Consider the following 26,885-nt stretch of genomic DNA (forward strand, 5'->3'; position numbering starts at 1 on the left):
AACACAAACACTCTCGCGGACAGCTTCTAGTGAAATTTCGCCTTGACAGCATCTTGCAACCTCATCAGACTGTGATAGCATCGCGCTGTGACGTTTAGGCCCTTACGGGCATAAATGACAGCCGGAGTGGCCGAGCAGTTCTAGGCGCTACAGTCTGGATCCGCGCGACCGCTACAGTCGCAGGCTCGAATCCTGCCTCGGGCATGGATGTGTGTGATGTCCTTAGGTTAGTTAAGTAGTTCTAAGTTCTAGGGGACTGATAACCTCAGAAGTTAAGCCCCATAGTACTCAGATCCATTTGAACCAACCCGGGTATAATTTATTAGTACCACACCACGGCAGTTCCAAGAATACTCAGTATCGCCTTGCCCAGTGATGATCGGGTCTTTATATTTTACACCAGTGGGTAATCAATAGTTTTTCACTGGCTGTTTAGCTCTTTCTTCTTACATTCATAGTGATACAACAATCACCCAGCCACAGTGATTAGGAGGCAAAAGGAGTCAACTGGAATCGCTAGACAAGGCCGTAACATTTCCATAGTTACCTTGGTTGCTTTGCCTCTGAATGAAGATGAGCTGTGTGCCACCGTCACTCACAGCCATCGTCCTGATTTGTTGTATCTCTTTCTGTCTTCGTATAGAGTAGTTATCCAATTTATCACTGTCCAGTACAGTGGTTCCTAACCATTATCACTAAGTGCAATCTGGTGTTACCTAGGACATCCCCCCCTCCCCCCACCACCTCCCGCCTCCCCCCCCCCCCTCCCTGACACATCACACACACACCTAATGCTCTCATCACAAATTTTTAGCACCCAACTTTGGAATGTAAAATAATTTTCTTTTATACTGTTACTTTTAAAATAATGAATGTTATTTAGTTGCGGTGGGTCAACTAGTTTATTAGATGCCAGCCACAACATCTGAAGATGGCTTCTGATTGCAGAACTGGTTATGATTGTACCATAAAATGATTGAGTAAAAAAATAAAACCCTTTTTTATTTGAGTTGTTCTACATGTCCTGTAGAGATAAGAATGCTAACTGTACACAGTGACGGTAGATACTTGTTACAAATCATGCTTCCCCTACACTACTCCTTTGCATGCACCCTGCACTTCTATTTTTAATCAGCCAGGTTAAAATGTGTACACTATATTTATTATCTGAAAATCAGTTGACTGCTGAGCTCCTCGTGCTGGCGTACGCTGTAACCAGCACACTAGTCAGCAAAGCCGTAGTGCGAAGATCGACAGCAGATGCTGGATGAAGCGTGCCTATCATGGGAAAGGCCAGAGACACAGTGCCAAGCAACAGTCCGCCAACACCTTCTCAACAGTATTTAGGCCACCGCCGCTAACGAGAGGGCCTCACTGACTAACACTTCCAGCTGCCATCTGTCAGTTCACATCATGGGCTACGACAATATATTGTGACGAGAAGAGTGCTGATAGTGTGCCTTGTAATTTACCAATAGCGAGACTAAAGTTTGTAATAATACCGGTGTTGTCTGCTTGTACCATAGCACATGGACTCCAATAAAGTTAAGTATCCAGTATAAGTAAATAACGAACTGTATTAATTCACGCATGCATTTTTGTTATAGAAAGAGGAGACCAGCCACCCATAACAACATCCTCTCTCTAGTTTTCTTACGGTACAAGATGCTACACTCCTTAATTCTGAGCTGGCAGAAACTGGAAGACTTAAGGCTGTTAATACCTCGCATCTGAGCACTCTGACAATAATAATAATAATAATAATAATAATAAACCCCATGGAGGCCTGGGAAAAGAATCGGCCTCCGGTATGTTCTGCCAGTCGTAAAAGGCGACGAAAAGAACAAACCACTAATAGGGCTAACCCCCCCTTTTAGTGTGATTAGTTGGTTCACGACAGAACTAAAGAAGCCTCGGACAAGCGCCGTCATGGTCGGGACAACGCTTGACCCCTATGCCCGCCCACAATGGTAACGACACTGCTAGCCAACTGGAAAATGATTTAAATCCAAATAGAGGTGTTTTGCAAGATATGCTTCCTGCAACCACCCTAGAAGGAAAACAAAGACAGAGGATGAGATGGTCAGATGAAGTTAATCGACACCTCATGTTCTGTTATTACCAAGCAACAAACCTAGGAACCAACACAACTGGATACAGATCACAAGTATACACAACATTTATTACCAGATACCCAGAATTAAAATTTTTAACAGAACAACGATTAGCTGATCAGATCCGTGTAATAATAAAAAATAACAGGATACCCCAGTCAGAATTAGAAAACATCAAACATCAAGTACAACAAATACTGGAACAAAATAATGTGCAATCAGAAGAAGAAGAAAATACAGTAATGGACTCAAACATCCCAGAGCAAACAAACAAAGAACAACATGCACCAACGAAATCTTAAGACAGCCACCAGAACAAGCACAAATAGAACACGAAGTGACACAGATGTTAGATATAGAAGAAAAATTTCAGCTAACATATATAGAATACAAAGACACAAATACAGACATTAGACCATTCTTGCGTAGACCACCAAATAACCCACAAGTCGAAACAACAATAAAAACTATCAACACAGTCATACACAACAAAATAAATGAAAATACAACTATGGAAGAGTTACAACTACTGGTTTATATAGGAGGACTCACTACACTAAATATACACACTAGGCAGAGATCAAAACCACCCAACACACAGAAGAAACCCACAAAACCAGCATGGCAACACAGGCTGCAGATCAAAATAGAAAAACTGAGAAAAGACATCGGACAGCTAACACAATTTATAAGAAATGATATCTCGGAAAAAAAACGAAAAAGGTTAGGTAAAATCTCACAACAAGAAGCGACAGAGCAATTAGACGAAAAGAAGTAGAAATTACAAGCATTAGCCAAACGACTCAGAAGACACAAAAAAAGTGAAAATAGAAGGAAACAAAACCAAACATTCAACACAAACCAAAAGAAATTTTACCAGACAATAGATAACACACACATTAAAATAAACAATCCACCAAACATAACAGACATGGAACACTTCTGGAGCAACATATGGTCAAACCCGGTACAACATAACAGGCATGCACGGTGGATACAAGCAGAAACAGACACATACAAGATGATACCACAAATGCCTGAAGTGATAATTTTGCAACATGAAGTCACCCAAGCAATTAATTCTACTCACAATTGGAAAGCCCCTGGAAATGACAAAATAGAAAATTTTTGGTTAAAGAAGTTCACCTCAACACATTCACATCTAACTAAATTATTTAACAGTTACATTGCAGACCCATACACATTCCCTGATACACTTACACACAGAATAACATATCTGAAACCTAAAGATCAAGCAGACACAGCGAACCCAGCTAAATATCGCCCCATAACATGCCTACCAACAATATACAAAATATTAACTTCAGTCATTAAACAGAAATTAATGACACATACAACACAGAACAAAATTATAAATGAAGAACAAAAAGGCTGTTGCAAAGGAGCACGAGGATGTAAAGAGCAACTGATAATAGATGCAGAGGTGACATATCAAGCTAAAACTAAACAAAGGTCGCTACACTACGCATACATTGATTACCAAAAAGCTTTTGATAGTGTACCCCACTCATGGTTACTACAAATATTGGAAATATACAAAGTAGATCCTAAATTGATACAGTTCCTAAACATAGTAATGAAAAATTGGAAAACCACGCTAAATATCCAAACAAATTCAAATAATATCACATCACAGCCAATACAGATTAAGCGTGGAATATACCAAAGAGACTCATTAAGTCCTTTCTGGTTCTGCCTTGCTCTGAACCCACTATCCAACATGCTAAATAATACAAATTATGGATACAATATTACTGGAACATACCCACACAAAATCACACATTTGCTATACATGGATGATCTAAAACTACTGGCAGCAACAAATCAACAACTCAACCAATTACTAAAGATAACAGAAGGATTCAGCAATGATATAAATATGGCTTTTGGAACAGACAAATGTAAGAAAAATAGCATAGTCAAGGGAAAACATACTAAACAAGAAGATTACATATTGGTTAACCACAGCGACTGCATAGAAGCGATGGAAAAAACGGATGCCTATAAATATCTAGGATACAGACAAAAAATAGGAATAGATAATACAAATATCAAAGAAGAACTAAAAGAAAAATATAGACAAAGACTAACAAAAATACTGAAAACAGAATTGACAGCAAGAAACAAGACAAAAGCTATAAATACCTATGCCATACCAATATTGACCTACTCATTTGGAGTAGTGAAATGGAGTAACACAGACCTAGAAGCACTCAATACACTAACACGATCACAATGCCACAAATATAGAATACATCACATACATTCAGCAACAGATAGATTCACATTAAGCAGAAAGGAAGGAGGAAGGGGATTTATCGACATAAAAAACCTACATTATGGACAGGTAGACAATTTAAGAAAATTCTTTCTAGAACGAGCAGAAACTAGCAAAATACATAAGGCAAATATAAATACATCGGCTACACCACTGCAATTTCATAACCACTTCTACAACCCTTTAGATCACATAACATCAACAGACATGAAGAAAGTAAATTGGAAAATGAAAACACTACATGGCAAGCACCCGTATCATCTAACACAGCCACACATCGATCAAGACGCATCCAACACATGGCTAAGAAAAGGCAATATATACAGTGAGACAGAAGGATTCATAATTGCAATACAGGATCAAACAATAAACACCAGGTATTACAGCAAGCATATTATTAAAGATCCCAATACCACAACGGATAAATGCAGACTTTGTAAACAACAAATAGAAACAGTAGATCACATCACAAGCGGATGTACAATACTAGCAAATACAGAATACCCCAGAAGACATGACAATGTCGCAAAAATAATACATCAACAGCTTGCCTTACAACATAAACTTTTAAAACAACACATTCCTACATACAAGTATACACCACAAAATGTACTGGAGAATGATGAATACAAATTATACTGGAACAGAACCATTATAACAGATAAAACAACGCCACATAACAAACCTGACATCATACTCACCAATAAAAAGAAGAAATTAACACAACTAATCGAAATATCCATACCCAATACAACAAATATACAAAAGAAAACAGGAGAAAAAATTGAAAAATACATCCAACTGGCTGAGGAAGTCAAAGACATGTGACATCAGGATAAAGTTGACATCATACCAATTATACTATCAACTACAGGAGTCATACCACACAATATCCACCAGTACATCAATGCAATACAGCTACATCCAAACATATATATACAGCTACAGAAATCCGTAATTATTGATACATGTTCAATTACCCGAAAGTTCCTAAATGCAATATAACACATACCGTACAGTTAAAAGTAAGTGACGCTTGATGAAGGTCCGCGTCACTCCATTTTTAACCGGACTTAATGTCTGAGAAAGTGAAGATAGTAATAATAATATTGTGTACAGCATTATAGTAGCCCTTCTGTAGCTACTGTTGGGTCATGTTGTCAATTAGTTCCCTTATCTGTTCATAAAGTTTCAAGAAATGCCTGTAACTTGGAGAATATATTTTCTTGAGATATTATCGTTTGTTACATACATATGCCACTTTTACTGCCTAGGATGTGTGGAAGAAAGCACAAATTTTGTGTGCGGTGCATGGACTATGTGAGGAATCAGTAACCTGCAGCGTAAGGTAAAAGCGGGGCAGATGACGCGGGAGGACAGACGCCGCACTTCCAAGAAATTCATCAGCAGACACTGTTGTGCGCGCGACGCTCATTGTTGTTGTAACAGATGGTGAGATCAGTTTACTCCCAAGTTTTTGTACTTCAGGAGTGGAAAATAGAGGAGAAATTTAAGAAAGTAGCATTTCGAGACCAAGGTAAGTCAAGGAAATTTTTCACGATTCCTTTTTAATAATATGTACTAGTAGCTTATAACTTGAATTTATATTGTGCAGTAGAAACATTGTAGGTTATGTCGGTCGAGTAATGGATTCTTCCGATAACATTTTTGGTGAAAATGGTAGTGCGGCATCCGTCCCTACGAAAACGGACAGATGACACACAATTGCTGTAGGACAGAAGCCGCAATGCTTGCATTGCTAACAGTAGACCACACGTTTTTATTTTGCAGAAAAATACCGAGAAAACGAATTAGGCCAAAGACAGAAGAAAATGGACTGCAGAAAATCCATTAGAGGCAATGAAATTATTCGAAGAGGAAGGTTATGCTAAAAGGAAAGCAGCTAGAATGAAAAATATACCAGGACGAACATTAAGGAGAAGACTTACTACGCACAATTTCAAGAAAGCACGGTGTGGACAATCATCATACTTGCGTGAAGATGCAGAAAGGAAATTAGTTGCCCATATAAAGAAATTGCAATCATGTGGCTTTGCTCCCAAACCGTCAGACATCAGGCCAATAGCTTTCAATTTAACTGATCAGATGTGACTGAAAAACAAATTCAACAAGGAAAAGAAACTTGCAGGGAAAGATTGGTTTCTCTCATTTTTACAACGCAGTGAGGGCTTAAGCATTAGAAACGCGCAAGGGCTTTCTGTAGCCAGAGCGAATGGAATGAACAAAGACGAAGTCAACACAAACGTTGACCGAAAATTGGCTTTTGTATAAACCATTTAGTATCTACAACGTAGGCTAAACTGGTCTACAGTTCATCATTGAGCATGGGAAGTTTGTTGCCGCAAATAGAATCAGAGGTTCCATGTCATTACTTCTGCTGAAAGAGGAGAGACAATAACAGTTATTGCATGCTGTAATGTCGAGGGAAATTTTTTACCACCTTACTGCATTTACAAAGAAGTGAGTAAAAGACAACATGCCTCCAGGATCAGTTGTTGTTATGAGGAGAGAATCAGCTTATATCAACAGTGATATTTTCATGGATTGGTTCAAAAACAATTTCCTTCCTAGAAAGGCGCCTGGCCCTGCTCTACTTCTGTTAGATGTCATGCCTCTCATATGAATTGTGTCGCCCTTTTCGATATAGCTGTTGAAAATGAAGTGTCGATAATTTGTTTGCATAACCACACGACACACTTTTTACAGCCACTAGACCGATCCTTTTTTAAGCCGCTGAAATCCTACTTTAAAGAGGCTTGTCATTCATAGATTGTAGGTAATGCAAGAAAGACAGAAGAATTACAAGGCAGTAATTTGGAAAGTTGCCTTCAAAGCATGGACTCGTGCTCCCACTGTCCAGATTGGTGTATCCAGATTTAGAGGTACTGGAATTATTCTGCTTGACAGAGCAGTAATTCCAAACCATGCCTTTGTTTCAGACATTAATAATACTGAACTCCCAAATACTGCAGATGTCTCTAATGATCTGACTCCAGATGAGCCATCAACATCAAGGTCTGAAACAAATGTGTAAAGAGAACACCCTCCTACCTGTACACCTTGCACAAATTTGACTACTCATCGACCAACTGATCAATGCAGCTGCTGTGTAAATGACAACTCGGTGACACCTCATGGAGAGACTCCATAAAAATTGCTGGAAAAGATTTCACCTCTTCCTATACTGCCGCAGAGAAATCAATCCAAAAGAAACCATTCAACATCAAATATAACATCCGACGATTTTGTAGTAACGAAAAGCAAGAAAATCACTGAAAGAAACAAGAAAGGAAAAGCTCTTGCCCACAAAAATGTAGCAGCTAAAAGAAATCAAATCCACAAAACCACAGGGAAAAACCGCCAAAGAGGCATCTGTTTGAAGACTCAGTTTCAGAAGAAGATGATAATGATATTTCCCCACCCGTTAATTACTCCGATGAGTTAAATTTCGAAGAAAACGAATGTGTAGAGTGCGTTGAACTTTATCAAGAAACAACGTCTACCTCTGACTGGGTGCAATGTGTAGGATATTCTAGGTGGCTTCATGAATCTACATCTACACCAATACTCTGAAAATCACATTTAAGTGCCTGGCGGAGGGTTCATCGAACCACCTTCACAGTTCTCTATTATTCCAATCTCGCACATCGCGCGGAACGAATGAACACCCATATCTTTCCGTACGAGCTCTGATTTCCCTTATTTTATCGTGGTGATCGTTCCTCCCTATGTAGGTCGCTGTCAACAAAATATTTTCGCACTCGGAGGAGAAAGTTGGTGATTGGAATTTCGTGAGAAGATTCCGTCGCAACGAAAAACGCCTTTCTTTTAATGATGTCCAACCCAAATTCTGTATCATGTCTGTGACACTCTCTCCAATATTTCGCGATAATACAAAACGTGCTGCCATTATTTGAACTTTTTCGATGTACTCCGTCAGTCCTATCTGGTAAGGATCCCACACTGCGCAGCAGTATTCTAAAAGAGGACAGACAAGCGTAGTGTAGGCAGTCTCCTTAGTAGGTATGTTACATTTTCTAAGTGTCCTGCCAAAAAAACGCAGTCTTTGGTTAGCCTTCCCCACAAAACTTTCTGCGTGTTCCTTCCAATTTAAGTTTTTCGTAATTGCAATACCTAGGTATTTAGTTGAAGCTTTTAGATTAGACTGATTTGTCGTGTAACCGAAGTTTAACGAGTTCCTTTTAGCACTTATACGGATGACTTCACACTTTTCGTTATTTAGGGTCAACTGACACTTTTCGCACCATTCAGATATCTTTTCTACGTCGTTTTACAATTTGTTTTGATCTTTTGATGACTTTATTAGTCGATAAACGACAGCGTCATCTGCAAACAACCGAAGAAGGCTGCTCAGATTGTCTCCCAAATCGTTTATGTAGATAAGGAACAGCAAAGGGCCTATAACACTACCGTGGGGAACGCCAGAAATCACTTCTCTTTTACTCGATAACTTTCCGTCATTTCCTACGAACTGTGAGCTCTCTGACAGGGAATCACAAATCCAGTCACATAACTGAGACGATATTCCATGATCGCGCAATTTCACTGCAAGCCGCTTGTGTGGTACAGTGTCAAAAGCCTTCCGGAAATCCAAAAATACGGAATCGATCTGAAATCCCTTCTCAATAGCACTCAACACTTCATTTGAATAAAGAGCTAATTGTATTTCACAGGAATGATGTTTTCTAAAACCATGTTGACTGTGTGTCAATAGACCGTTTTCTACGAGGCAATTCATAATGTTCGAACACAATATATGTTCATTATTGATGGTGCATATCGACGTTAACGATATGGGCCTGTAATTTAGTGGATTACTCCTATTATCTTTCTTGAATATTGGTGTGACCTCTGCAACTTTCCAGTCTTTGGGTACTGATATTTAGACGAGCGAACGTTTGTACATGATTGTTAACTATGGAGCTAATGCATCTGCATACTCCGAAAGGAACCTAATTGGTATACAGCCTGGACCAGAAGACTTGCTTTTATTAAGTGATTTAAGTTGCTTCACTACTCCTTCACTGCTTCTACTTTAATCATTTTGGCAGCTGTCCTTGATTCGAATTCTGAAATATGTACTTCGTCTTCTTTTGTGAAGCCATTTAGGAAGGCTGTATTTTATAACTCTGCTTTTGCAGCACTGTTTTCGATAGTATCTCCATTGGTTTCGCGCAGAGAAGTCATTGATCGTTTCTTGTCACTAACACACTCCACATACGACCAGAATCTCTCTGTATTTTCTGCCAGTTTTCGAGAAAAAGTTTCGTTGTGGAAACTGTTATAAGCATTTCGCATTGAGGTCTGCACTAAATTAAGAGCTTCTGTCAAAGATTGCCAGTCATGGGGATTTTGCGTCTTTTTAGATTTGGCATGTTTGTTTCGTTGTTTCTGCAACAGTGTTCTAACACGTTTTGTGTACCAAGGACAATCAGCTCCGTCGTTTGTTAATTTATTTGGTATAAATCTCTCAATTGCTGCCGATACTATTTCTCTGAACTGAAGCCACATCTGGTCTACACTTATATTATTAATTTGGAATGAGTGGAGATTGTCTCTCAGGAAGGCGACAAGTGAATTTTTATCTGCTTTTTTGAATAGGAATATTTTTCGCTTATTTTTCGAGGATTTGGGGATTACAATATTCAGTCTCGCTACGACAACCCTGTATTCACTAATCCCTGAATCGGTTTTGATGCTCGTTATTAACCCAGGATTATTTGTTGCTAAGAGGTCAAGCGTGTTTTCACAACCGTTTACTATTTGCATGGGCTCATGAACTAACTGCTCGAAATAATTTTCAGAGAATGCGTTTAGCACAATTTCGGGTGATTATTTTATGCGTACCTCCGGAATTAAACATCTGTTTTCGCCAACATATCGAGGGTAAAGTCACCAGCAACTAATATCGTATGAGACGGGTACGTGTTTGAAAAAACTGAAGTTTTCTTTGAACCTTTCAGCAACTGTATCATCTGAATTGGGATATCAGTAAAAGGGTCCAATTATTATTTTATTCCGGTTGCCAACAATGACCTCTGCCCATACTTACTCACTGGAAGTATCTACTTCAATTTTGCGACAAGTTAAACTACTTCTAACAGCAACAAACACGCCACCGCCAACCGTGTTTAGCCTATCCTTGCGGAACACCGTTACATTCTTCGCAAAAATTTCGGCTGAGCTTATATCCTGCTCTAGCCAGCTTTCAGTGCCTATAACGATTTGAACATCAGTGCTTTCTATTAGCATTTGGAGCTCTGGTACTTTCGCAACACAGCTACGACAATTTACAACTGTTATACCAATGGTTCCTGTATCTACGTTCTTCCTGTGTTCAGCCTGCACTCTTCTTGTCTTTTCCCGAGACCCTCTAACCTAGAAAACAGCCCAGTCCACGCCACACAGCCCCTGCTACCCATGTAGCCGCCTCCTGCGTATAGTGGACACCTGACCTATCCAGCGGAACCCGAAACCCAATCACCCTTTAGTGCAAATCGAGGAATCTGCAGCCTACACGGTCGCAGAACCGTTTGAGCCTCTGATTCAGACCCTGCACTCGGCTCTGCACCAGAGGCCAGCAATCGGGTCTGTCGACTATGCCGCAAATTGTCGGCTTTGCTTTCATCTTGCAAGCAAGACTGGCAGCCTTTACCACCTCTGTTAGCCGCTCGAAACCAGAGAGAATCTCTTCTGATCCAAAGTGACACACATCATTGATACCGACGTGAGCAACCACCTGCAGTTGGCTGCACCCTGCGCTCTTCATAGCATCCGGGACGACTCTTTCCACATCTGGAATGACTCCACCCGGTGTGCACACGGAGTGTACATTGGTTTTCTTCCCTTCTTATCAGCCAAGTCCCTAAGGGACCCCATAACGCGCCTAATGTTGGAGCTCCCAACCACAAATAATCCCACCCTCTGTGATTGCCAGGATCTTGCAGGCTGAGTGGTCTCCTCTGAAACAGGACAGGCGACAGCATCTGGCTCAGCGACAGTGTCAGCCACAGACAGCACCCGGAACCCGTTTGCCAGACAAACCGGGGAGGCTTTAGTGCGCCCGCCTGGGAAGTCTTTCGCCGCTCGGTTCGCCCTGAGGTGACCTCCCACTCGACCACAGGTGAGGTGTCAGCCTCAGTGCACGCAGTAACTGGGGCTCGGACGTGCTGGACGTCCGTTGGATCCCCACGGCCGGCCCACAATAGTGGTGCAGATCGACTGCAGCCTCAAGCTGTGTAACCGATGCCATCACAGCCTGAAGGTGAGAGCGAAGTGTCACCAACTCGTCTCGCATCCGCACACAACATTCGCAGTCCTTGTCCATACTAAAAACCGTGGAAAACTGAACTATGCAGATAAACGGACGATCGGCACGTGCTGCACAACTCTACTGTAGACCCTGACGAAAACGCACGAACTGTGTCTAGTAATAAGCAGATGTTCAAAAACCGAACTACCGAAGCAGTCAGGTGGAACTAAATAATTCGACTCTGATTAGGAACTTGTAACATGTCACAAAATCTGTTTACTTTCCGATGTAAACGAAAGCGCAAGAACTGTGGCTATTAAATATTAAATTTACAAGCAGAAACTCAACAAAACTATTATAGCACACAGATGATATAATAAAATTCGCTCCTGGTTAGGAACTCGTAAATGTCACAAAAGCGGTTACTTCCCTGTTGCTGCATCTGCCTCGGCCGGCTACTGCTGCCTGCACTCTATATGAGAACATGTGTCGTCTGTGTGGTAGACTTAAAAATAGGCTTGAAAAACAAAAATCAAAGTGGATGTCATTTTCAATGTATTTTGCCATTTGTCATCTGTCCCTCCCTTCTGTGGCATCCTGCCCGCCACTTACTAATTAATTGAAGTTTACAGGCCTTTGTACATCATAAGAATGTTCCTTTGTTATAAAGTTTTTGTGATGCGATGGTATCTATAATAAAATACAATGTTCAAACCATCAATTCTGCCAAATTTTATTGCGATTTAAGTGTTTATATATTGATAAAAATTAATTTGAAAAAATGTGCGGCATCTGTCCCACCTTTACCTCGTAGTGCCACACATTAATGATATTAATTGAGGAAACAGTAATTATTGATACCTTATATAGTCAATGTAGAGTGTTATAGAATTTTGCAACCGCCCATCCTTATAGGGAATTTTAAAAATACACTTTTACATAGATAACCCGCAAAGTAGTCCTTGGTTCCTGTTGCCAGGTATCTGGTATCAAAGACACGTCAAGGAGTTGCCACGCGGATACAGAACTCTAATCTAGTGTACGCAAGCCGAATTAACCCATTCACGAGTGTAGACAGAGTGAACTTTAGTGAACCTCACTGAAAAATGGAGCTTTGCTGTCACCAACCTTACTCAGGTTGTTAATTATTTTCATTTTTTTTTTTTTACTAAGCACTGACAAAGACAACTCAAACTTAACCTATTCACTTATTACCCACAATATACAAGTCCAACGCGGTCTTACTGCTATAGATTGACAACATGATTTCCAATAATTAACACAAAAGAATGGCCCTGAATTGCAAGAAGTCCTAACAATAATACAAATTTAAAAAAAATATGGAATTAAAGAATTATGAATCTCCTTCCAACTCTGTTATTGCCTAAACTCATTTCAGTCACGAATCCCGATAGTGGAAATCTCATTCTTTCTTATAAGTCACTTACCTCACAGAAAATCTTCATAACACGAACTACAGCAATTACAGCAAGTAGCAACAAGAGCCAGCTACATAAAAAGATTCTAACTACTACAGACTCTAACTACTACGAGGCATATGGTTAGCAAAAGAAAGATTCTTACACATTTCCTTGTAAGAAATTTGATCCCATCTGCATTGAGTGTCCTACCTACACAGAGTCTCCACAAACAAAATCACGTCCATACACTTCCATATCCACTCGCTAACTGCTAGTCGGTCCAACCACAGAATCTCTTGCCGAGGGCGCAGAGCGCTGTCAGCGATACTAACACAGTCTATAGCACTACCAACATACAAACAGGCTACGTGCAAGGTGACGTACGTAGCCATTTCTTGTTATCAAAAGAGTATTAACTTAGAGGCTCATGAGAAAGAAAATGAAGTTCTTGAAGATGGTGGTGCAAACCTCTTTCTGGGCAGTTTATATCGGAAGAACCGTAGTAACTTCCCGCTGACATTGCTTTGGGCCATTCACGATATTTCTTTTATTTCTGACGATTTCATAATGACATAACATTAAGAGTTCGATTTCCTCCATTATTTTGGAAGGAAATTGTTTTGTACGGGTCTATAATAGACAAAGTACTTTCTCCTTTATTGTTACTTCACTCCTTCTCCCATGAGCGTAAAAGGTTGACTGCGAGCTGTGCATTACCGCTCTACAGCCAAGGGCAAGATGAAACTTTCAATCATAGTTTCTAAGAAATACAAGAACAGAAAAAGTATACATCTTTACAAAACTGTTTAAACAAGCTGATGTATACTTCATATTTCAAGTAAAAAAATGTTCTCTTTTCCGAAATTATCGATTGACGAAAGTCTTTAAAGAAAATGACCCACTTAACATAACCAAAGATGCAGGAAAAGTAGGTGAGGTGTGTTCTTGGAGGAAAAATGTTTTGGAGGGGATACGGTGGAATAATTGGTGAGGTGGGCGCCGAACGAAGAGAATGTAAGGGTAGGGATGAACTTTTTAACTCGCTTTGCAAATTTATTCTTTTTGGTTAGCTCAAAGTAAAAGTTGAATGACGTGGGGGATAGGCTACAAATTGCCCCACTCCGTTACCGACGATTGTTTCCCTTTAATTCCCATGCATTCCTGTAACTCAGTGCCTTTTTCTGTACAAGTTTCAGACAACTGTCCGCTTGTATTTTAGCCCTACTGCGTTCAGGGTTTCAAACAGCTTGTTCCATGCAACCAAGTATAAATTTCGTTCTAAATGTAAAAAAGCTGTAAGCATAGTTTACACGTCTTCATCCTATCTTCAAAGAATAGATGTAGGCCCAGTATGGCTCCACGTGTTCTTACACTTCTTCGAACCCAAACCGATCCTCCCCAAGGATGGCTTCTGCCAGATTTCGATCCTTTTGTAAGTAATTCGCAAAAATATTTGGCAACTACGAGCTGTTAAACAGGTGTGTTACGGTGCTCACTTATTTCCAAGTCCGTATCGATCTTAGTGCTGAGTTTTCACTCAGACGGCGCTTTGGCGTTAAGCGGTTGTTTCCGTGTGTGATCGCTGGCCGCAGCTTAGCTGGAGGCGTGTGAGGAGGAAAGAGGTGGCTGCCTTGACGTGGAGACAGTTCGGCTCGTCTGGGGTTGTTTGCGTCTGGACGCCGAGTGGGGCCCGATGGGAAGACCGGACCGTGATTTTACGGTTAATAGTATGGACAGCGGCGTGGTGTGCCGTTTAACTTGATTTGCAAGGTGAGTAAAATCTCGCCTGCTGTAGTTTGTCGAGCCTGAGTTTGAAATACCTTCTATGTGCGGCGGGATGTCATTTCGTTCTCCTGTCTCTCTGTCGCTGGGATTGCTATCCTCGTTTACCGCCCCTTGGAAGTATATCGACGAGGTACGCTGCTCTCCGTACTCTACTAGACGCTGGTGACGGAAGTGCGTCGTTCAGCGGCACGTTAGTCTGGGTGCTTTATGTTTGATCTTCAAGTGCATAGTCTTCGAGTGGCACTCCTTAGAGTTTGCCTTGCGCAGTTAGATTGTTTTGTCTTGTGGTGCTTTCGCTTTCCGTTAACGAAGGTTAAGCTTGATTCGGCACTCCGTACGACGCTTGGCACCTCAGCAAGCGGGTCGGAGCCACCTTCCCGACTAAACGGAAGCCTTTGGACTGAGAGGTCTTGTGTTTTGCATATTGTTCATAAATTATTGTTGATCTGTTGTCCAGCCCGGGCTAGGTCTCGTTATTTTAAAAGTCGGTCCTTGTTTTGGCTTAGCTTGGTTTACTCCTGGTGGTTCTGGTAGTACGCCGGGTCGCTGTGGTTGTGTAGCATTTTGATATGGGGCTGTGTGCTCGGAGCTGTGGAGTACCATTTGTGTGAACTGCTTCACTGGGGAGTACTGATCGGGACATTTTTGGTCATCTGATGTATGATTTTATTATTATTTTAAAGTAACATTATCACTTAAATGATTTAATTATTGTTTGCGTTAATTGCAACTTGGGCACTGAGAAATTTAGTAGTATAATTACGGAAGATTTAATAGTGGCACATGCCCCTTTAGCTGTTTCGTAATCTGTTAATTACCGAAAGAACTTAAGCTCATGATGATGTGATTTTCTTAAATTATTGTATTTTTATGCCATGTTATTGTTTTTTTTTATTTGCTGATCACTGGTGTACTGTTCCAATTATTAAACTGTTTCAGGTAGCTTTGACTTGGGTGGAACGCGCGGAACCGCAACGGAGAGAGTAGTTGCGTGCCTTACGTGTCCGTTGTTGGCGTGGCCTGGTTTCCATTGTTTGTTTTGATACACCTGAGTTAAGTATTGTGTTCCCTCCTCCCTTGCGGCCCCGTCGTGTTCTTCTCATAAACATTTCCTTCAAGGCATTTTAGTTGATTTTATGCTAGTATTATTTTAATTTTTTACGCTGGTAAAATTGTGCGGGCTTCATTATGCACACTGTTTGTCATAGCGGAGTTGATGTGCCATTGTAATTTCTTAAACTCCATTGTGTGTGCTCTTCGTGATACATATTGTTTGTCATAATAGATTTGAGTATGCCAATTGTAATGTCTCATACACTCCTGGAAATTGAAATAAGAACACCGTGAATTCATTGTCCCATGAAGGGGAAACTTTATTGACACATTCCTGGGGTCAGATACATCACATGATCACACTGACAGAACCACAGGCACATAGACACAGGCAACAGAGCATGCACAATGTCGGCACTAGTACAGTGTATATCCACCTTTCGCAGCAATGCAGGCTGCTATTCTCCCATGGAGACGATCGTAGAGATGCTGGATGTAGTCCTGTGGAACAGCTTGCCATGCCATTTCCACCTGGCGCCTCAGTTGGACCAGCGTTCGTGCTGGACGTGCAGACCGCGTGAGACGACGCTTCATCCAGTCCCAAACATGCTCAATGGGGGACAGATCCGGAGATCTTGCTGGCCAGGGTAGTTGACTTACACCTTCTAGAGCACGTTGGGTGGCACGGGATACATGCGGACGTGCATTGTCCTGTTGGAACAGCAAGTTCCCTTGCCGGTCTAGGAATGGTAGAACGATGGGTTCGATGACGGTTTGGATGTACCGTGCACTATTCAGTGTCCCCTCGACGATCACCAGTGGTGTACGGCCAGTGTAGAAGATCGCTCCCCACACCATGATGCCGGGTGTTGGCCCTGTGTGCCTCGGTCGTATGCAGTCCTGATTGTGGCGCTCACCTGCACGGCGCCAAACACGCATACGACCATCATTGGCACCAAGGCAGAAGCGACTCTCATCGCTGAAGACGACACGTCTCCATTCGTCCCTCCATTCACGCCTGTCGCGACACCACTGGAGGCGGGCTGCACGATGTTGGGGCGTGAGCGGAAGACGGCCTAACGGTGTGCGGGACCGTAGCCCAGCTTCATGGAGACGGTTGCGAATGGTCCTCGCCGATACCGCAGGAGCAACAGTGTCCCTAATTTGCTGGGAAGTGGCGGTGCGGTCCCCTACGGCACTGCGTAGGATCCTACGGTCTTGGCGTGCATCCGTGCGTCGCTGCGGTCCGGTCCCAGGTCGACGGGCACGTGCACCTTCCGCCGACCACTGGCGACAACATCGATGTACTGTGGAGACCTCGCGCCCCACGTGTTGAGCAATTCGGCGGTACGTCCACCCGGCCTCCCGCATGCCCACTATACGCCCTCGCTCAAAGTCCGTCAACTGCACATACGGTTCACGTCCACGCTGTCGCGGCATGCTACCAGTGTTAAAGACTGCGATGGAGCTCCGTATGCCACGGCAAACTGGCTGACACTGACGGCGGCGGTGCACAAATGCTGCGCAGCTAGCGCCATTCGACGGCCAACACCGCGGTTCCTGGTGTGTCCGCTGTGCCGTGAGTGTGATCATTGCTTGTACAGCCCTCTCGCAGTGTCCGGAGCAAGTATGGTGGGTCTGACACACCGGTGTCAATGTGTTCTTTTTTCCATTTCCAGGAGTGTATATCATGATGTGCGTGTGTAATGCTGCAATAAATGGATGATTGTTATTTCTGTTTTTGGCGCCCTTCATGCCTCCTTTCTTGTCCCTATTGGTACGCTATCCTTGTATTTGTGTTGGTAGGCCACATCAAGGTGTTTCAGTAGTATTCACACCTATCAGTCCCTGCCTTCTCTAAAACTCGAATTATTAGGTTCTTCACGAAGTACGAGGGTATTTTGCCCGCCTGATATGTCTTGCATACAAGGTAGAATAGACTTCTCATGGCTGGTTCCCACAAAAATCTCAATAATTCCAAGGGAATGTGATCTACCACAACAATACTGCATCCCTAGAAATACAATACTAAAACACTATAGAAGGATGTTGCTATACATGAGAACTATTAGCAATGATTACTATTAAAATCAGTCTTGATCACGATTTATTTTACAAGGTGACCGGTTTCGACCACTGCTGTGGTCATCTTCAGACCATTGAGTAGGAACCCCTTTCTGTTGGAGAATCTCCAACAGAAAGGGGTTCCTACTCAATGGTCTGAAGATGACCACAGCAGTGGTCGAAACCGGTCACCTTGTAAAATAAATCGTGATCAAGACTGATTTTAATAGTAATTATTTACAAGACATTGATCACTGCTGTTCCCATAATGCATTCAAAAGTATTAGCAATGAACTATAAAATCGACAGAGGAGAAAAAGTTCAAAGATGGATTGTCAAAAAACAGTGGGTGTAACACCGACTATAGGTGACTGGAGAAGGCGAAGTAATGGGGACATCCACTCAAACACGAAGCTATTATTAGAAGTTATGGCAAAGCGAAGGACAGCTCAACCGAATGAGAACAGGCTAACAAAATAAATATTACTGTTAAATTAAATTTTCCATGAGACATTTAAGTCTCTAATTTATCTACGATAACGTTGGAAGTTGAAGAAGTGAATTAAAATTCGTGTTGCAGCCAGGACTCGAACGCGGGTTTTCTTGCTTACTAGACAGTTATACTATCACACCACCACAGCATTACAGTCAAAATAGCTGCACAAACTACCCAAGTCAAATACCCTCCCCAACACAAACTCCATTACACATCTCCCCTTACATTGTCACTGTTACCAGGGCTCTCCGACATCAAAACAGCACCACAGCACAAATTTTACTACACTTCTTCAGCTTCCAACGTTATCCTAGATAAATTAGAGACTTAAATGTCTCAGGGAATATTTAATTTAAGGTCTATACTATCACATGTAGTATAGCACTTCCCCATTACTTCCAATGCTGGGATGCTATTCCAATGTTGGAGAGCCCTGGTAACAGTGACAATATAGGGGGAGATGTGAATTGGAATTTGTGTTGGGTAGGGTATTTGTTTTGTGTAGTTCCTGCAGCTGTTTTGACCATAATTCTGTGGTGGTGGAATGGTCAGCATATTTGCCTAGTCAACAAAAAAACCTGAGTTCGAGTCCCGGCCGCAATACAAATTTTAATTCACTTCTTCAGCTTCCAACATTATCGTAGATAAATTAGAGACTTAAATGTCTCGGGGAAAATTAAATTTAAAATCTATACGATCACATGTAGTACAGCACTTCCCCATTGCGTCCAATGCTGTGGTGCCATTCCAATGTCAGAGAGTCCTGGTGAGAATATAAGGTGAGATGTGAATTGGAGTTTGTGTTGGGGAGGGTATTTGACTTGGGTAGTTCATGCAGCTATGACGACCGTAGTGGTGTGGTGGTGTAATGGTCAGCATATGTGCGTAGGAAGCAAGGAGACATGGGTTTGAGTCCCAGCCCCAGCACTAACTTTAATTCATTTCTTCAACTTCCAACGTTATTGGAAACAAATATTGCTGTATTTCTGGAAAAATATGTGTTAATCTTAGCACGGACTATAGAAATAAGAAAAGAACTTTTGACGATAAATTATTAAATTTAACAGGCTTTCAAGGCAGGCGATATGAGAAATCAGGGACGAGATGTACAGAAGAGAGGAGGAAACCACTTCGGGAGAAGATGAAACAGTGCTGGAAAACAGAAAAATGGACGAAGGAAGTGGAACTACGTCATCCTAGTTGGTCAGTACGATGACAAAAGACAGTTACGTAATCTTATTTTGTCAATAGAAGATAAAAAGAAAGGACTGTAGCTGTGGAACTGCTGTTCGCAGAAAAAAAATTGGTTTCTATCTTTGTCTTTACCTCTGACACGAAACTTGACTCACGACAGAGACAGCGAAAGGCGTGGATCCGTTCCGTCGGCTACCAACACCCTTTGTAACCGCACCTTCCGGAACTGGAGCCTGGTGTAGGAGCGCGACTCGGGCTCTTCCTCTTCCTCATCCTAATCCTGTTTCTGTCCCGACCGCCCGCTGAAACTGCCGGGGGCGACCGCGCCCTGCCCCCGCGTGACGTCACCGCGCTCGATACGCACACCGTCACGCACTTGCACGGCCGATGCACGCACCCAAGTAGGCACCTGGCGACTCGTCTGGTTGCCTGGACGCAGGCCGCCGTCCTACCCGAACCCCAGACACGATACGCAACCGACCAAAAGAAAATGTCTCGAGGGAATTCAACATATTCTCATAATTAGCAGCATTGAAGACTCGTGTCTGGTGCAGAGCTCTTGAAGACGTTCTGTGTTCGATTATACACTACTGGCCATTAAAATTGCTACACCAAGAAGAAATGAAGATGATAAACGGGTACTCATTGGACAAATATATTATACTAGAACTGACATGGGATTACATTTTCACGCAATTTGGGTGCATAGATCCTCAGAAATCAGTACCCAGAACAACCACCTCTGGCCGTAATAACGGCCTCGATACGCCTGGGCATTGAGTCAAACAGAGCTCGGATGGCGTGTACAGGTACAACTGCCCATGCAACTTCAACACGATACCACAGTTCATCAAGAGTAGTGACTGGCGTATTGTGACGAGCCAGATGCTCGGCCACCATCGACCAGGCCTTTCCAATTGGTGAGAATGTGCTGGCCAGGGCAGCAGTCGAACATTTTCTGTATCCAGAAAGGCCCGTACAGGACCTGCAACATGCGGTCGTGCATTATCCTGCTGAAACGTAGGGTTTCGCAGGGATCGTATGAAGAGTAGGGCCACGGGTCGTAACACACCTGAAATGTAACGTCCACTCTTCAAAGTGCCGTCAATGCGAACAAGAGGTGACCGAGACGTGTAACCAATGGCACCCCGTACCATCACGCTGGGTGATACGCCAGTATGGCGATGACGAATACACGCTTCCAATGTGCGTTCACCGCGATGTCGCCAAACACGGATGCGACCATCATGATGCTGTAAGCAGAACCTGGATTCATCCGAAGAAATGACGTTTAGCCATTCGTGCACTCAGGTTCGTCGTTGAGTACACCATCGCAGGCGCTCCTGTCTGTGATGCAGCGTCAAGGGTAACCGCAACCATGGTCTCCGAGCTGATAGTCCATGCTGCTGCAAACGTCGTCGAACTGTTCGTGCAGATGGTTGTTGTCTTGCAAACATCCCCATCTGTTGACTCAGGGATCGAGACGTGGCTGCACGATCCGTTACAGCCATTCGGATAAGATGCCTGTCATCTCGACTGCTAGTGATACGAGGCCGTTGGGATCCAGCACGGCGTTCCGTATTATCCTCCTGAACCCACCGATTCTATATTCTGCTAACAGTCATTGGAGCTCGACCAACGCGAGCAGCAATGTCGCGATACGATAAATCACAATCGTGATAGGATACAATCCGACTTTTATCAAAGTCGGAAACGTGATGGTACGCATTTCTCCTCCTTACACGAGGCATCGCAACAGCGTTTCACCAGGCAACGCAGGTCAACTGCTGTTTGTGTATGAGAAATCGGTTGTAAAGCTTCCTCATGTCAGCACGTTGTAGGTGTCGCCACTGGCGCCAACCTTCTGTGAATGTTCGTATAGCAATTTTAATGGCCACTAGTGTAATAAATGTCATTGAGACAGAAATCATTCTGACAAACTGCCTATTGGCTTCTGTCTCGGGTTCTTCGGCCGACCTTCATCTAATGATTTTTCTGACGTTTCGCCAGCACGAGTGGCTGGCATTGTCAAAGCTTCACCCTCCATTGCCGTTGGTGAACTGGAGCCGAGCTCGCGGCCGCAGACTATATTTACCTGGCTCGCCAACGTCCGAGGGCTTCTCCGCGGTCATTTCCGGTGCGGTTCGCCTCTTGCTACCTACGACGTTCGTTCGCTGCAGTACGGGAAGCCATGATCCGCTTACCTTAAGGCTTTCCTCTTTCTTGTTGAAACGGATCCTGGCTTCCCGTACTGCAGCGAACGAACGTCGCAGGTAGCAAGAGGAGAACCGCACCGGAAATGACCGCGGAGAAGCCCTCGGACGTTGGCGCGCCAGGTACATATAGTCTGCGGACACGAGCTCGGCTCCAGTTCACCACCGGCAATGGAGGGTGAAGCTTTGACAATGCCAGCCACTCGTGCTGGCGAAACGTCAGAAAAATCATTAGATGAACGTCGGCCGAAGAACCCGAGACAGAAGCCAATAGGCAGTTTGTCAACAAGTGGCCACGAAAGCCTTAACAATTTAGAAAACCTTCTGTTCACAAATCAGCAAGGATCTACAAAACCTCGCTCGTGCAAATCTCAACTTTCCTTCGTCTCACATCATATTCTACAAACCGTGCATGGAGGGCAACAGGCAAATTCTGCACTCCTAGATTTCCGTAATGCGTTTGGCACCGCGCATCTCTGCAGACTGTTGACGAAGGTGCGAGCATACGGTTTAGGTTCCCAGATATGTGAGTGGTGGGCAGACTTCTTAAGTAATAGTATACAGTATGTTATGCAGGGCGTCTAGTGTTTCTCAGAGACAAGGGTGTCGTCAGGAGTGCACCAGGGAAGTTTGATAGGTCCTATTTTGCTCTCTTCACACACAAATAACTTGACGGACAGGGAGAGCAGCAATTTCCGGCTATTTTCTGATGACGCTGTGGTATACGGGAAGGTGTCGTCGTTGAGTGACTGTAAATGTATACAAGATAGTTTGGACAAAATTTCTGGTTGGTGTGATGAGTCGCAACTTGGTGTAAACGTCGAAAAATTCAAGTTAATGCGGATGTGCAGGGAAAAGAATCCTGTAATTCTCGAATACGGCATTAATAAGGCGCAACTTGAAACAGTTACACCGATTAAAAATCTAGGCGTAACGTTGAAAAGCGATATGAAATGGAAAGAACTCGTCAGTTTCGTAGTAGGATGGCGACTGCCCGACTTTGTTTTTAGGGAAGTTTAGTTCATCCACAAAGGAGACGGCGTATAGAAGGCTCGTGCTACCCATTTTTGAGTACTGGTCGAATTTTAGGGATCTCAAACAGATCGGACTGAAGGAAGACCTCGAAGCAGTTCAGAGCCATGTTGCTAGATTTGTTACCCATAGGTTCATTAGGCACCCAAGTATTACGTAGATGTTTTGTGAACTCGAGTGCAGTCCCTGGAGGGAAGATGACGCTCCTTTCGGAAGGCTGTATGGAGGAAATGTGGGGGACCAGAATTCGAGGTCGACTGCACAACGATCCTAATGCGCAAAACGTACACTTCGCCTAAGGATCTTGAAGACGAGATGTGAGAAATGGGAACCCGTACGGAGGCTTATGGATAGTCGTTTTTCTCTTATTCTATTTGCGAGTGGAACAGCGAAGGAAATGACTAGTAGTGGTCAAAGGTACCCTCCGCCATGCACCGTACGCTGGTTTGCGGAACATGTATGTAGATGTAGACCTACATATTGCCGGCCATTATGACGGAGCGGTTCTAGGCGCTTCAGTCCGGAACCGCGTTGCTGCTACAGTCGTAGAAGTTCTACGTCTAGGGGACTGATGACCTCAGATGAGTACTTAGAGCCATTTGAACCATTTTGAACCTACATATTCAGGATAGTGGAGTTACATCTGCAGCCGGGCCCCTTGACTTGTCATTTGCCGGCTTTCCTTAAAGATAATCACGCCCCATCAGCGGGTCGCAGTACATCTTGAATTATTACATTCAACCTGCCGTGACACATCTTGCTGTTATGTGATCGTGTCTTTGTACCACGAATATGTCATGCATCTATATATATATATATATATATATATATATATATATATATATATATATATAAATACGTAGCTGTATTATATTTATTCTCTCTGTAGTTGCAGATTCTTGAGGGGTTTATTTATTATTAGTATCCATGTATTACTATAATTCGCTCGTTGACGTGCGTTAAAACCATCGATGTAGCTTTCTCTTTTCGTTCTGGTAGCGTCAACCAGAGAGTTTTTTAAATTATTTTTTACCGATTCGTTGACAAATCAGAAATGATATTTTCTTTTCTTGGACGCTTGAGATAGTATTCAACTTAGAGGCCCATTAAATGATTTCCGTAATTTGTGTATACAGAGCTCTCCAAAATGATCTTCACAATTTTGACCACATGCATCTTAGAAAGAGGCACAGATAGAAAGAGATGACATGAGGAATTACATTTTCTTTTCTTTGGGGCTTACTGAACGATCCTAACTACCAGATCCCTGTGAAAGACCCACAGGATCTGCGCGTTCGCATGTGAGCAGCACACGTTAACCCTCGCATGGTGTCTCGGATTTTTTAGATCATAAGGGTCGTTTAACTACAAAGAAGCACTTTTAATGTGGATGTCGACTTCTCATCCTCCAGATATGCTTTCTTGGGTCTCTTCATTATAATTCGGTAATACATTTTTGGTTGTATCACGATTCGTAGTAAAATAATTCGAAATTTTTGCAATGGGGTCTGAAAATACGCGAGGTATACAGAATATGACGATCAACGTTGTACTGCAGCTTTATTACGAAAATGAAAACTTGGCAACACTGGACCTACTAAAGCGAAATTTAAATGTCCAATGTTGTAAACGATTCCTAAAAATAAGTTCATGTGCATTGTTATGACAAATTCACAGTAAGGAATTGCTTTTTGTTGAAGTATGACGTTGTGTTACGTTTTTTTCATCGTGGATGATGAAATACGTTTCCAAAGGGGTTACAGTCTCGAGCAGGCTTTAGATGGTTTACAGAAGAGTGACAGGGACGGTGAACCAATTTTGGAAATGAGGGTGAGAGTGATGCTGATGTAGATATGATAGAGGAAGATACACAGGTGGAAAGTGATGTGGATGCGAGTGAAGATGAAACTAGTACGGCCACTGTAGTATGTAGAAGTGGACATAGCATATGAAGGGCTTATTTCAATAGTGGTACAAGTCCGCTTTTGTTCATTTTGAGATACAGTCCTAAAGTTAAATGAGAGCTGAAAAATCTGCAGTTGAGCTACCAGAAATATTCAAGCAAATGGCTTCTTGCTGGAAATGAACCTTTCTTTCTGTTTGTTTTGATCATTAATTTCAGAAGCATTATAGGCGGAAAAGTGGGGGTAATGAACTTGTACCACTATTGGAATAAGCCCTTAATATGACATAGTACCACTTTATGTGCGCCAGCAGGTTTCAAGGAATGAAACACACTTTTGAGCCAAAACATTATGACCAGTTGCATAATAGATTGTTTGTCCGTCTTGGGGAACGAAATAGACCACTAAATCTCTGTAGCAGTGATCCGACAGTTTATTGATAGTTTTGTTGATGTTTGTGGTATCAGTTGTCTTTTGTTGAGATCTGTGGCATTATATGTCTAAGCACAGATCATGTAATTCGCCTAAATAAAAAACCGCTGGTTGACTGGCATTTAATTTCAACGTTGTCCATAGGTCCCTCAATAAATTATAATTTTTGTGGACGACATGCTAGGGCGTACATGTGACGAACTGAAATAATCCCTTGATATCCTTCGTGCTATAGAAGACCCACTCACTGAAGTCTTTTGAACGGCTACTAAAACTTTAAGGCAGTGTGAACATAATGCCGCAAACTGCACCTTTATACCGTCCCCATTTATTAAATATACAAGATCAAAGGTGTATGGATCAATTTTGAACACCCAATATCATAACCTGTATTATAACATATCTGGCTTTTCTTAATCAAATTTTTAACATTTTGAAAAGTAGCACGTGTGTACGTTAGATCTTTCCATATTAATAGTACAGCAATATACAGGATGTTTTACAATACCTGCTACAGGTTTAGAAATGTTGCAGAGGGAACTTAGTAGGGAAAGTTTTGTTAAAGAACCCATGTCCGGAAATGTACCATTTGGATGTAAAATAAGTTTGAAGATCGAATCACTTTCTATCTCCAGCATCACAGCACGCATACAGCAGAGGCAATGACACCTGTGTGCTCTACAGCAGCACATGACCCGGGTACTGTTATAAGTATTCGTGTTCTTTTCCACGTGATGAAGGACGTTCTCTTCAAAGTCTAATGTTCGGCGCGTCAGTGGAGCACCACAGTGAACCCCCCTAGCTGCGAACGTACCAGTTTCTCGCAGTCGTTGTTGTAGTGTGACGAAAATGGAAGAAAGACTAAAAAAATCAGTCCTCTTCTCAGCGCGTGTGCGTATCGCGAGATGGGAGATTGAAAACAGGTCCCATCTTCTAACTTCCTTTATGTTCAAGCAGTACATTTCCGGAAATTGGATCCTTATCAAAAGTTTACCCACTACTTCCCCGGCATAACGGCCTGGAAATCTGCAATTGTGAAGCTCCCTGTGTTATCTTTGACTGTTTCGTGTTTCGTAGCTGTATAAAACGTTTCATACAATTCATCAGTCTTTCAATGCTTCCCGTAAAACATTGTAAACATTTCAAGTACATCTCTTCCGGCATCGTAGTTTATTGCTTTCTCACCACCAATAAAATGTTTATTTCCATTCTTTATAACAATACAACATCACAATTAACAGATGCATTACGATCGTGATCAACGTTACTTAGAATTACGGAAGTTACCAGACAGATAACCTTTCGAGACTTAACTTGCCAAAATAAAATTCTTACAATGTTTATATCTAATCTTTTTAAATTACGGTTGCATTAATAATGGTCGCAGGAACAGGGGACAAAACGGCGGTATGTTCTCGCGGTCGCGGTCCGTCGGCGAAATCTCTCTCTCTCTGACTGCCGTGTCATGCAGGGCTCTCAATGAAGTGTATGCAGCTGTGTTGCTCTGATTCCCGCTCATCCAACATTGAATATAAAAAAATAAACATTCTGTAGTTATTTCATTCCGATGATAAATACTTCCAA

The sequence above is a fragment of the Schistocerca americana genome, chromosome 6 (assembly GCF_021461395.2).
Source record: "Schistocerca americana isolate TAMUIC-IGC-003095 chromosome 6, iqSchAmer2.1, whole genome shotgun sequence".
In the NCBI taxonomy this organism is placed as follows: domain Eukaryota; kingdom Metazoa; phylum Arthropoda; class Insecta; order Orthoptera; family Acrididae; genus Schistocerca; species Schistocerca americana.